Source organism: Diabrotica virgifera, chromosome 1 (assembly GCF_917563875.1).
Source record: "Diabrotica virgifera virgifera chromosome 1, PGI_DIABVI_V3a".
Classification (NCBI taxonomy): Eukaryota; Metazoa; Arthropoda; class Insecta; order Coleoptera; family Chrysomelidae; genus Diabrotica; species Diabrotica virgifera.
In genome coordinates this window covers 102,673,758-102,688,960 of record NC_065443.1, presented here as the reverse complement: position 1 = coordinate 102,688,960, position 15,203 = coordinate 102,673,758, and positions in this window count along the sequence as shown.

Sequence of the window (15,203 nt, the reverse complement as noted above, 5' to 3'; positions counted from 1 at the left end):
ACTTTTTATGACAAATCTGAATCTGTAATAAAAAGTGGGGGTTGCTATTTAAGATTTTAAAGTTACCCCCACCCCACCTCCAGGGGGTGGGTTGGAGGGTCATGTTTAGTGTTATTCGATAGGTTTTCGAAAAGTATTAAAAACCTTTTTTTTTGGTTTCTTATTTGGAAGTGTATTTCTCGAGATATCGGTCCGTTTCTATAATTTACCTATGGTATCAGGATAAATCGTTTTTCTCAATTATAGCGCCATCTATCCACAGTTCGAAAAAATGTCTTGAATAAAAGTTGCTTACTTTTACGCAAAGCATCCAAATCTGCAAGAAAAACTAGGGGTTTCTATTTGAGATTTTAAAGTTACCCTCCACCCCACCTCCAGGGGGTGTAGTGGGGGTTGGTGTTTGGTGTCATTGGATAGATTTTTGAAAATGATTGAACACGTATTTTTCAGTTTTTCGATCCGATGTTTAGTTCGCGAAATATTCGACCGTTCCACTACTTTTGGGACACCCTGTATAAGATGTCTAAAAAATAAAAGTGGATTTTGCATAACAATTTTAATTATTAGTTCCTTGTTATTCCTGTATTCGTTTTTATCCTGCTTTTTTGCTGATTAATTAATTTGGTGCTTCAAAAAAAGCAAAATAAGGTAAACTACCAACCACAAAACTGGAATATCCACAATTTAACTAGCTAATGATCTCAAAGTCGCTTTCAAAAAATCAGTAAATGATGCCTGGCAAAACTTATGGCAACAGAGTAAAACAACTTTACATGAACTTCAACCATTTATTGGTCATTTCTCCCTGGACCTTCTAACTAGAAAAGAAGCATCGATTATTAGAAGACTCCGAATTAACCACACCAAACTTACTCATAGTTTCTTGACGTCCTCAGAAACTCGTCAAACTTGCCTCCATTGCAATGTTTATATGACTGCGAAACACATCCTCACTCCTCACCGACTGTAATTCATTCACCAACCTGTATACTTCACTGGATATGAAACCTACTGTTAAAGAAATGCTCAACAACCCTACAGAGATCATGAAAACAATATTGTTTTTAAAAACCGCTCAGCTCAACAACAATATTATAAATAATAAATAAAAATATAAAAATCCATAAGGAAAAATTTCCTGTAGCTGGCTGTATACCATTAATTACAAAAATTGAAGAAAAAAATCTTCTATGTAAAAGTAGACCAGTAAGGATCTGTTTTTAGGTGGATGTAAGAGGTGGCATTCAGATTTTTGCGGATAAAGTTAGGTTATAACTTCGTTAATAATAATTGATTTATGCTCCTTCTCAAATATGCCCGGAACATTAATAAAAAAAGTCAAATATTTAAAAATTTCGAATAACATCGATTTTTTCTACTTTTTTTGTTTATAACTTTAAAACGATTCATTTTGGAACAAAGTCGTATCAGAATAAAACAAAGATAATTAAATTTTCTATCAGATGGGATTGGTTAAAAATATCTTAATTTATCACACTTGCTGCAAAATAGCAATAAATATAAAATAAGGGGGCAAAACAAGCCTGTCATTATTCAATGATTTTCCATCACTTAGGTTACACTTGGAATTTTTCTAATTCGTTTAGAAAATTTTTGTAATGTGCTAAAACCGTACACCAAATTTCATTAAAATTGAATTACTAGATTTTGAATAATAATTTTGCAATCAAACTTTTTTTAAAAATTAAAATTTTTTAAAATATTGCACAACAAAAACTAGAACATACAAAGATTTGTCAATTTTTTACATATAAAGAAGCACTCCACCTGTCTAATTCACTTTACAGAATTCAAATCGGATTATTTAAGCAGCCTCAGCAATGTTTTAAAGTTATAAACAATTTTTTGGCTTATAAACAAATTAGTGCTGTGGCCAGGAGGGGGTGCTACGCGCTCCTTTATTTAGATGGACTTACCCAAGATTTTTATGTATTTTTTGACCCGTAGAACACGATTTTTTTGGGTAACAGTTGATCCGGATGTCGATAAGATTGTTATAAACAAAGAACTTGAGGAATTACATAACATCGATTTTTCGCAAAATAAAACATTTTTTTGTATTTCTTGGGTAATTCTAAGCAAAAAATGTTCCTATAAGTTTTTTCGTAGGATGCATAGTTGTCGAGATAAACGCAGTGGAACTTTCAAAAAATCGAAAAATTTAAATTTTTGAACGCGAATAACTTTTGATTAAAAAATAAAATAGCAATTCTGCTGACAGCATTTGAAAGTTTAAGTCAAATTATACCGGTTTTAATTATTTGCATTGCTAAAAATGATTTTTTTATTATTAAACAAAGCTATTTGTTTATAAGCCAAAAAATTGTTAATAAGTTTAAAACATTGCTGAGGCCCCTTAAATAATCCGATTTTAATTCTGTAAAGTGTATTAGATAGGTAGAGCACCTCTTTATATGTAAAAAAATTACCAACTTCTAAATGGTCTACTTTTTGTTCAAAATGATTTTAAAAAATTTGAACTTTTTTAAAAACATTTAGATTGCAAATTTATTATGCAAAATCTATTAGGTCGATTTTAATGAAATTTGGTACACGGTTTAAGTATGTTACAAAGAATTTCCTAAGTGAATTACTAAGGTTTTAAGTGGCACCAAAGTGGTTAAAAACATTGAATAACAACAGGCGTATTTTGCCCCCTTATTTTGTATTTATTGCTATATTGCAGAAAAGGTAATATGTTAAGACATTTTTGACCAGTTGTATATCATACAAAATTTAATTATCTTTATTTTATATCTCTACGACTTTGTTCCAAAACGAATCGTTTTAAAGTTATAAGCAAAGAAAGCCGAGAAAAATCGACGTTTTTCGAAATTTTTAAATATTTTAATTTTTTTATTAATGTTCCGGGCATATTTTAGAAGGAGCATAAGTCATTTATTATTACTGAAGGTGTCACCTAACTTTATCTGCAAAAATCCGAATGCCACCTCTCACATCCAAAAATAGACGTTTTTTCACAGATCCTTACTGGTCTAAAGGTATATTTATTTATTGGGGTTTTAAATAAATATACCGACGCTGTACAACGCTTTTCCGGAAAAAGTGGTGCTGAAGGGATCCCCGCTTCTTGCGCCTTTTATTTGCATCAGGATCGTAACCAGAGGTGATTTTCCGCAATTGTTTACATTTTGAAAGTGTTCATAAGTTAAACGTTACTTGAAAACTCCTCTATGGAGTCATCTAGTGGAGGCGAACCGCCTGATATTGAGAATTCGATGGATAGTAGCTGTGATTTACAAGATTTAAATGGATTTCTACCCAACCAGCCTCAAAATAAGATAAGTAGTAGTATTAATCTTAACAATATTAATGAAAAACAAAATACTTTAGTAAACTCAGATCAACCAGAAAAAACTAGGCCTGTTTATTTATACGAAAAAATTGATTTAGGACCTTTTTACATTTTCATTGAAAACTCCAGTTTAAATTTTACAGGAAAATTAAACGCTGTTAAAATAGGCGAGATCCTATTTACGTTACATCCAGAAATTGACAATTATATAAAAAAAATTGACTCAATCGGACGCAACCGAGTTAGGGTCTCATTTAAAAATTATAGTAGCGCAAATGCTTTAGTTACTTCCAAATTCCTTATTCAAAAAAATCTGACCGCATACATTCCAAAATTTCAATTGTTTAAACTAGGTGTAGTAAGGGATATAGATTCAGATATATCGGAAGAATATCTTAAAAATAGAATAAAGGAATTTGATCACCATTGCAAATTCTCGGTTGAGTATGTGAAACGAATAACAAGAAAAATAGTAGCAGATGACAAAGTAATATTTAATCCAACAAAATCAGTTATTGTGTCTTTTAAATGCCAGAATATACCAAAGTATGTAGTAATTAATCATGTCTTACACACTGTTGAAAAATACCAGCAAAAGGTAATTATCTGTTACCACTGCTATAGGTATGGGCACATGAGTAAGCAGTGTAAAAGTAATCCTCGCTGTTTTAAGTGTCATGAATCTCACCTTTCCGATTCTTGTTCTTTATCATCGTTTAACAAAAAATGTCTATCCTGTGAAGGTGAACACTTCACTAATGAATGGGAGATATGCCCAGAATTTGATCGCCAAAAGAAAATAAAACATTATATGTCTGAAAACAGCTTATCTTTTAAGGAAACAATTAAACTCTTTCCTAAGATAACTTATGCATCTATAGCAGCCAATAATTCCTCAATAAATTCTCATCAAACTCCAAATATGAATGCACCATCCTCTTCATATTCCTTTACTCAATTGTCCACGTCTCAAACATCTTCCAATCAGTTCGCTCTACCTTCAGTTTCAAATAGATATACAATAATAAAACCACCAAAATACAAACGACCTATCTCTTCCTCACCAGACCAAGTAACAATGGAACATCAAAAAATAATAAAGTTAAACCCCATGTACAACAGACCTGGTGGTATTATCACCTCTTCTTCGTATCAATCTACATTTAATCCAGAACAAGGATCTAAAATACATGAACCATCAAAAGAATTAACAGAATTAATATCAAATATAGTTACAAGTATTATCTCTAATATAAATCACAAAAATTTTGAAATTCCAGAAAAATCAGTTCTAGTAAATTCAATTCAATCAGTTTTAAGTTCTCTCTTATATAATAATGAATAGATTGGTAATTTGTCAATGGAATTGTAGATCGGCTAACTCTAATAGAGAAAACCTTATCCACCTATTAGAAGACCAGAAAGTTGATATCGCATTATTATCAGAAACTAGATTTAAACCAGAAAAGTATTATAACTTTCACGGGTACAATATTGTCAGAGACGACCGCTTTTCAGTAACTGTTGGCGGTGGCTCAGCAATTTTAATAAATTCAAACCTATATTACGAGGAAGTCACCATGAAAGTAGATTTAATAAACGTCAATAAAGTAGCAATAAAAATAAAGTTTAAGTCATATACTGTCACATTTATATCTATGTATGTTCCCCCAGGAACCAAGTTATTGTTACAACAATGGAACAATTTCATAACATCTATAGAAAGACCATTTATAATAGGAGGTGACCTTAATGCTCACCACATTGCCTGGGGCCTAGACAACCAAACAGATATGAAAGGTAAAATCTTGATGGACTGTATAGACGATAATAATTTAATATTCAAAAATGATGGCTCTCCTACTTTCTTTAGGAACTTCTCGAAATCGGCAATAGACCTGACCATTTGTACTCCTGACTTAAACCACCTGATCACTTGGAAAACACTTCAAGACCTATTTGGTTCAGACCATACACCTATAAGAGTAGAGTTAGAGGATCAACCAACTCATACATATAATCCATATTCACAAAAGTGGAATTTAAAGAATGTCGACTGGAAATTATATGAACAGTATTCGGAAGATGTATTCTCTCAATTTAAAGATATAAATTCTTATGAACAAATTTTGCACAATATAAATACAACTGCATCCTACTGCATCCCCAAATTTAAAATAAAAAAACCGACTTCCAGAGGAAAATACTGGTGGGATTTAGAATGTGAAGAAGCAGTCAGAAGAAGACAGGAAAGTTTTTGTATATTCAAAGAAAATCCAAACCATGAAAACCTACTTAAGTATAAAAAAGATGATGCACATGTCAAGAAGATCACTAAACAAACTAAAAGAAATAGCTGGAGAGATTATGTCGGATCCCTAAATAGGTCCGTCCCTATTAAAGATGTATGGTCAAAAGTTAACCGAATAAAAAATAGAAAAACAAAGAACAAAGTCCCTGTTATTCTGTCGGAAGCTTCGTGGATAGAAGAGTTCCATCAAAATATCACACCGCCATCTGCAGAATTAGTAATTCCTGATTTACAACTAAATGCTCTGTACGACTATCCAGAACCAATCCGTTTCCTAGTCAAACCATTTTCTGCCACTGAACTAAACTTTGCGTTGAAGAAAAACTCAAATTCAGCACCAGGTGCCGATAATATCCATTACTCGATGCTATCAAATCTTTCAAGAATTGGTAAGGCTGCACTACTAAATATATATAATGAAATTTGGATGCGCCGCATAAAGATTCCTGACGATTGGCACGTTTACACTATTATCCCGGTTTTAAAACCAGGAAAATCATCAAAGAATTGGGATTCTTACCGTCCAATCGGTCTGGCTTCCTGTATACTAAAAACATATGAGAGACTTATTAAAAACCGTCTGGAATTTTGGCTAGAAAAGAACGACCTATTACCAAGAAGTCAGTTTGGTTTTAGAAAAGGTAAATCCACACAAGATAGCCTCTGCCACTTTTTAATAGACATTTATAGTTCCTTTACTTATAAGAAAGCAGTTAGTGCTTTGTTCTTAGATATAAAAGGGGCTTACGACAACGTTAATCTTCACATACTATACGCGAAAATGTTGGAAATAGGAATACCCGAGATAGTAACATGGAACATCATTAACTTATACATTAATCGAGCAGTTCACGTTAGATTAAATGGAGATCAATCTAACTCCCGATACACATCTTTGGGACTACCTCAGGGTAGCATCCTAAGTCCTATATTATATATACTGTATACTGCTGACTTAGAGACTAAACTTCCTCAACACATAAAAATCCTACAGTACGCTGATGATGTTGCGATATATGCAGAAAATAAGTCAATAGATAGATGTAATAACTACCTTAAATCGACATTGAATATTATAAAAAAATGGGCTACCGATAATAACTTAACAATATCAGAGAGTAAATCAACCATTGTTACCTTCACTAAAAAACGATATGTTCCTCAAAGCCATCTACAATTTGATAATACTAGTATTCCTTATAAAACTTCAATAAAATTTCTTGGCGTATTTTTAGACTCCAAATTAAATTGGAAAGAACACACAAATTACATATTACGAAGAATGGAAAATGCAATGAATATCATGAAGACTGTAAGTGTCAGTAACTGGGGAGCTGATCCAAACATATCAATATTACTATACAGAAATTTGATAAGATCAATCTTAGACTATGGATCTATTTTTTATGGCTCAGCATCAAACTCTGTACTCCAAAAAATCGAGAGGATCAAAAATAAGGCACTTAGGTTATGCACTGGTTATCTTCGTAGCACACCTATATTGGTCATGGAATGTGAGCTTAATGAACCTCCACTTTCATTACGCAGGGAATACCTAAGTGAGAAATTTATAGTTAAAACAGCGGTTAACGATAAACTGCTATTAAATAAAATTGTTCATTTAACCACCTCATACCTAACTCATTATTACTGGGAAAAAAAGAAACTGCTTTTAGTTGTGGAAAGCTTCCTCAACGTTTCTAATTCCATTGGCGACATACACCAAATTGAACAAAGCTCGTCTCGAAAGCTAAATTATGAAGATTATTTATCTCCAGTTAACTGTCATTTAAGTAATATTCGTGCGACAGACTTCCTTACTAAAATAGACCACCTTCAGTGTGTACAAAAGAACTGGGGGAGTTATCAGAAATTATATACGGATGGTTCAAAAATGGAAGGAAAAGTTGGATATGCTATATATTACCCACAAAAAAGTATAAAAATAAACAACAGATTACCTGATAAAATGACAATTTTCACAGCTGAACTCATTGCAATCAAAGAAGCATACAAAATATGTATTAATCAAAAAGAACTCAATTATGTTATATTTACAGACTGCCAAAGCATTGTAAAGACATTGAAATACAATGTACATAATTTTGCAGAAAATTATATCATCAGTGACATCATAGCAATGAACAGTGAAGCTTTGAAATCGGGCAAAAATATAATATTGTGTTGGATAAAAGCACACATTGGTATAAAAAACAACGAAATAGTAGATGATCTGGCTAAAAAAGCAACAACGAAGGAATCCACTCTGCATACTTATCAACTTCCTATGGGAGACATAATTTCTATTATGAGATCTATCAAACGGACGAAATGGCAGGAACAATACAATAATTCAGACAAAGGAAATTATTACAAAAAAATCCAGCCTACACTTCCCATCAAGACATGGTTTAATCAAGTTTCCAACAAAGGCTTTATCAAAACTATTTGTCGAATAAGAAGTAATCACTGTCTGACTCCAGTCTACAAAAGAGAAATAGGACTTGTAGATAATGATGAATGTTTATGTGGAGAGCTAGCTGATCTACAACATATGCTATTAGAATGTCCTTTACATTTTATTGAAATATCAAACTTTTTTGCCAATCTAGTTCAAATTAATGTACAATTTCCTTTTAATCTTATATACCTTTTACAATCAAACAATCTAGATGTTTATAAAATTTTGTACAACCATGTTAATTGTTTAAAATTAAAGCTCTGAGAAAAAAAGAAAAAAAAATAAAAAAAAAAAAAAAAAATAATTAAATAAAATAAAAAGTTACTAAGATCTAAACCTCCGCGAGGTTGAATCGGGTTTAGGTCTTAGCGCGATAAAAAAATATACAAAAAAAAAAAAAAAAAAAAAAAACTAAAAAAAAAAAACTAAAAAAAAAAATAAAAAAAAAATAAAAAAAAAAAAATGTAATAAAAAAAATGTTAAAAAATATAATAAAAAAAATAATAAAAAAAAACAGAGTAAAAAAAAAACAGTAGTACTAATAGTTTTAAATTTAGATACTAAGCATATATTTTGTAAAAGAGAGAATTCAAAACACATTGACTGGCCAGTTGGTTGCTTAAACCAGTGCCAATAAAACATAAACACACACACACAAATAAATATACCTTTTACAAAGAAGGTTTTTTTCTTCAATTTTTTTAAATAAAAATATATACCATTTTTATTCAGTTGCAATGCGAAGGCAAAACAATCTTATTTTTCACTTAGAATACGGAGCGCAGTCCAGCACTCTGAATCGGCGATTTTCGACTCTTGTTGGAGTCATCCTCGGAGAGGCGTAGGCCTGCTGCTCTCTGCTCGAAGTGATCAAACCATGAAAGTTTATCCCCGCATTGCAACTGACGTGTATGGAGTAGGTGGCTAGCGTCATCTGGCAAGTGAAAGGTAAAGTTTTCAATCCTAATAGCAACATTTATAATATTGAAAAATATTAAAAATATTACTAAAAGATTTTTAAATTGAAAACTTATTGGTCCATTTCCCTGGTGACATATCCAAGGCTTCTACAATATGCAAGCCAGATGGATGCTGCAGTGAAGACAAAAGGGAAGGAATTCTACACTATGCAATTCACAACCCCCGTCTGCGGCTTGGTAAAGTTCCAACGGAAAATAGACCTAATTACTCTATAGGAGCAATACTAATATGAAATAAATAAAAATGTATACCATTTTTATTCAGTTGCAATGCGAAGGCAAAACAATCTTATTTTTTACTTAGAATACGGAGTGCACTCCAGCACTCTGAATCGGCGATTTTCGGCTCGTGTTAAAGTCATTCTCGGAGAGGCGTCACCCTCCATACTCGAAGTGACCAACCATGAAAGCTTATCCCCACATTGCACTGACGTGTATGGATTAGGTGACTAGCGTCATCTGGCAGTTGAAAGGTAAAGTTTTCAATCCTAATAGTAACATTAATAATATTGAAAAATATTAAAAATATTACTAAAAGATTTTTAAATTGAAAACTTATTGGTCCATTTACCTGGTGACACCTCCAAGTCTTCTACAATATGCAAGCCAGTTTACATGTTTACGTTAAATGAAGTGTGATGTTTAAGATAATCCTTGATTTTACATCAGACAACACAGGACTCCCACCAGGGCCGGCGATAACGGGCCTGCAAGGGATGCATTGCAGGCGGGCGCCCTTGTTTGGGGGACGCCAAAATGAGCTTCTTTTTGTGCTGGTTTTATGTAAAATACTAAATTAGAAAAATTCATTTTTTAAATGTGGTTTAAATTTATCATAATACCCTAATCTGTGTTTGTTAGTTTTGCATATCACATAATGTACAAAAATATGCAATGCGGCATAGAATTCTTACCATGTAGTAATGTAATTTATTGGTCAAAGATATCATATTTCAACCAAACAACTTTGCTCTTAATGAGAATGCTTTGTTTATGTTCTTCAAATTTCTTGCAAGTTGTTAGTTTTGTATCAGCAGTTATGAGAGGAAATGAATGATTTCTAGTAAAATAAACAAGATTGTAATACTGTTTTTTTGCCGCCTGCGCCTGTCTAATTATTTCAGTATTATGTACCTATTAATAGGTATCAAGTTAAGTATTAATCCCATAAAAACATAATATTTAAAATAAACATTTTACATAAAATTTAGTTTAGAGCTCTTTAGATTTAGTATTATTTCATGCGATTATAATACAGAATAAGTTGTACTCTGCAGTTAAAGAATCTAGCATTCAATTAATATAAAATTATATTTAAGTACTACTCAGTACTATTATTAATTTACGGTTAAGCTATTATTTTTATTTAGTTATATAAAAATGGATTAAAAAAATTATCTGGGGCCCAAATCGAAAAATAAAAGCTGAAAAAGAAGAAATGACACAAAAAAACAATCATAGTTCTCTTAGCCAATTTCTTAAAAAAGTTAAGGTGAAGTTGTTTTGTCAGATGAGGGGTCCAATAAAACTGTAACCGAACTTTATTTACCGGGGACATAGGCGGATAGCGGGACACCGACTTAAGTCGGTGCCTCACTGCCCGGAACACACATTTTTAGGACACAAGTCCAAAATCAAGTCATTAATAGGGAGAAAAGCTCTTTTAGCTACACCTAAAATCAGGTGGTTTAACCACATAAAATAATACAGAGGATGTGTTCCATTACCCAGTGCATCCAAGGTACTAACGTTCAGTACAAAGGCTCCTAAGGGTAAAAACATGCCAAAGATACATGGATGAGCGCGGTGTAGGTCGCGATCGCGGTCGAGGTTTACATCGATGACTGGCAGAACATACCGAAGATACTTTCCGTATCTTGTTTTGGCATCGACATCGCTGTAAACCGCGATGCAAGGTCGCGAGGGTGAACGGCTGACACATCCTTGGTATGTGCGATCTCATAAGAAAATGAAGTTTTGTTTTGATATCGATGTAGCGACCGCGATCGCGACCTACACCGCGCTCAATCATGTATCTTCGGCATGTTTTTACCCTTATTCGTTATGTACTGCGATGGGGAGGAGTGGTGGTACAGCTTGGGGGGTCAGATAGATACGGGGTCAGGTTAAGCAGTGTGACCGGTTTGATCTTCGGACATGTGGGTCTCACTGTTCCATTTGAACACACATAATGTTCCCGAGGCTGGGGTTGTACGAGTATCTGTGTGTATGTGTGTGGGGTGGGGGGCGCCTGTGCTAGTTTTGCAGGCGGGCACCTTATACCCTAGCGCCGGCACTGACTCCCACAACACGTGGCTTGCTAGTCCAGAGGGCAGAACCTCATATAACGGACTGTAAATAGCAACTAATTTAACTTTCTCAACTAGACTGCGATACAATAGGCATACAATGGACGAAAACCACACGCCTAAGCGATCTAGAATACGCCGATGCCTCTCTTGCGCAAATTTTCCAAGATGAGGCTGACCAATAATTATTGACAAGACTTTTCACTGAGGCCAATAAAATAGGTTTCAAAATTAATATTAATAAAGCCAAATCCATGAGAGCCATATATTTACTATTAACAACCCGCAGATTGAAAATGTCGACAACTTTTCATACCTTGCGCATAATATATGCACAAAATTGGCGCATGCACCTAGGTATGCAATATGCGTAATATAGGCAAATAATAATGTCAATTATCGTTTTGTTAATTTTTATGTTTAAAAACTCATATAATAAACTCAATTCATATAATAATGATATACGCCAGTCAATGGGAGCAAGAATAGGATATTACCTCCGAATTATATCCCACTGCATGGATTTTAATGAAATTTTGGGAATAGCCTCTACTTTTCTCCTAATTCAAAGTCTACCCTATGCCGATGTGCGCTTTTATCTTGGGGGTGGTTCCTACCCATTCTCGGTGGTGGACATTTTTTTGGTTAAAATAGCCACGGAAGTGGCTAAAGAACATAATTCTAAGCAAAAACTATTGTAGGTATAGTTTTTTTTTGGAAACTCAATACTTTTTGAGTTATGCGTGGTTGAAAATTGGCCATTTTCATTGAAAAATGACACCTTTGCGGACGGTTTTTCGCAAATACCTTAAAAACTATGCATCTAACAAAAAAAAACTATACAGTGAGCACGTAAAGGTTGGAATAAATTCTCGATATTTTCTCGAGAATAGACGATTTTAGAAAAAAATCCCGAAACAGGTCAATTTTTATTTTTAAATTGCGACTTTTTGGCGTATATATCATACTATTGACGTCACCCATCTGGGCGTGATGGCGTCATCTACGATTTTTTTAAATGAGAATAGGGGTCTTGTGATAGCTCATTTGAAAGATAATTCAATTCTCTATTCAGTAATGTAAACATTAACATAATTGTTTATACAGGGTGCGCAAAAAAAAATTTTTGGATTAAATTTATTGACATAAAAAGAAGAATGTGTGTAATTTATTTAATTCAAAATACATTTTACTCCTATCAGAAAACAGGAAATAATGTTTATTTGACAAATAAATATTGTCTTTTGCTTAAATTCAGTATTAAAGCAGCCACCCACCTTCCTCTTGACAGTTTGAACATTTAATTTAAGCGAAAAGCAATGATTATTTTTCAAATAAACATTTTTTTCTGTTTTCTGAGAGCAGTAAAATGTATTTGAATTAAATAAATTACTTGTATTCTTCTTTTTTTGTCAGTAAATTTAATCTAAAAAATTTTTTTTTGGACACCCTGTATAAATAATTATGTTAATGTTTATATTACTGAATAGAGAATTGAATTACCTTTCAAGTGAGCTATCACACGACCCCTATTCCTATTTAAAAAAAATCATCGATGACGTCATCACGCCCAGATGGGTGACGTCACTAGTATGATATATATGCCAAAAAGTCGCAATTTAAAAATAAAAATTGACCTGTTTCGGGATTTTTTTCCAAAATCGTCCATTCTTAAGAAAATGAATTTATTCCAACCTTTACGTGCTCACTGTATAAAATATTTTCTAGCTCATAAACAAACAAAGAGATTCGTTCCCTCACAAATCTTCTAGTTATAATACAAAAGAGATGTGTGAGGTTAGAAAAGTTCTCTTTTTGGTGCATGCTCAAATCGGTGTATTCAACTTGAAATAACATAGAAACGGTCGATTTTAGGTGTATAATGATACTAATACCTTCTGTAGTGCTTAAAAAGACCTTTAAAATGAGCAATATTAAATGTCGATTACATTCAAAATAAACGAGATATGCTGCCAAAAATTTTGATGACTAATGTATTTTAAGATAAAATGAGAAGTAGATTTAACCCCCCATACATCAGAATTTAAATGCATCGTTTTCCTTCTACAATACTTTTCATTATAGTATTATTTCTATGTTCAAAAAGTTGGGCGGGTTTAGAATAAATGGTTTTTGAAAAAAATAAGATCAAATTATATAGCGCATTTTTAAATTTTCTTAAAAATCTTCCTTTTTTTCCATGTAACTTGAAAATAATAAGAGATACAGTAATGAAAAATAAAAACAAAATTTTTATCTAAAAAAACTCTACATTTTTGTGTGGCATCTTTTTCGTAACTCTTATCATTTTCGAGTTACATGGAGAAAGAGTAGGATTTTTAAGAAAATTCCACACCTGTAATTTTGAACCAATCAAAATACGTTATTTTGACAGATCACCATAGCAACGGAGGTATTTTATCGGAAATTTTTTGCTCGTGGGGTACCCAACAGCGAATTATAGTGGAAATTTTTTGACGTTTACAATAACAGAACATTTTTGACAGACTGGTTTTTATTTGTTTACATAATTTAGTTTTGATTCATTTTCTATCACTTGTAGTTACTCAAAACTTATGTAAAATTGAAGAATATACTATTTTCTATCTTGAAATGGTATTCCCATGCAACTACAATGAGTAGAAATTACGAATTTGAAAGCCTAAATAATTGCTGACAAAGCTATGGCGCGCTATTAATCTGTTCATGCAGCTTTGGATTTTCAAATGCAAATTTGGTGTGGAATTTTCTTACCGAATACCACGCGAAGTCAAATTAATATCCGGAAATTTTTTTTTGATCATGAATATTTTTAGAAAATTTCCCTCGTCTGCGACTCGGGAAATTTTCAAAATATTCATGATCTCAAAAAAATTTCCGGAAATAATTTGACCTCTAGTGGTATTACTAGTGAAAATTTAAAAATTCGCTCTATAGTTTGATCCTATCTTTTTCAAAAACCATTCATTTTAAACCCGTTCAACTTTTTGAACATAGAAATAACACCATAATGAAAAGTATTGTAGAAGAAAAACGATGCATTTAAATTCTTATGGATGAGGGGTTAAATATAATTCTCATTTTTTCTTAAAATACATGAGTCATCAATTTTTTTGCAGCATATCTCGCTTATTTTGAATCTAATCGACATTTAATATTGCTCATTTTAAAGGTAGGTCTTTTCAAGCACTACAAAAGGTATTCGTATCATTATACACCTAAAATCGACCGTTTTTATGTTATTTCAAGTTGAATACTCCGATTTGAGCATGCACCAAAAAAATAAACTCTTCTCACCTCACATATCTCTTTTGTATTATAACTAGAAGATTTGTGAAGGAACGAATCTTTTTGTTTTTTTATAATCTACAAAAATTTTTGTATAGCTTTTTTCGTTAGATACACAGTTTTTAAGGTATTCGCATAAAACCGTCCGCAAAGGTGTCATTTTTCAATGAAAATGGCCAATTTTCAACCACGGATAACTCACAAAGTACTGAGTTTTCAAAAAAAAATTATAGAACAATTTTTGCTTAGAATTAGGTTCTCTAACCACTTCCGTGGCTATTTTAACCAAAAATTTTCCACCCCAAGAAGGGGTGGGAACCACCCCCAAGATAAAAGCACACATCGGCATAGAGTAGACTTTGTTTCTTGAGCTATTCCCCACTTACTGTGAAAATATCAAGTAAATCGGTGTAGTAGGATAGAATTCGGAGCCAAATACCCTCATTGACTCCCTAATAATCTGAAATGTTGAAGATTGTGGCAATTATTGTATCTATTTTTATTCAACTCCACGACA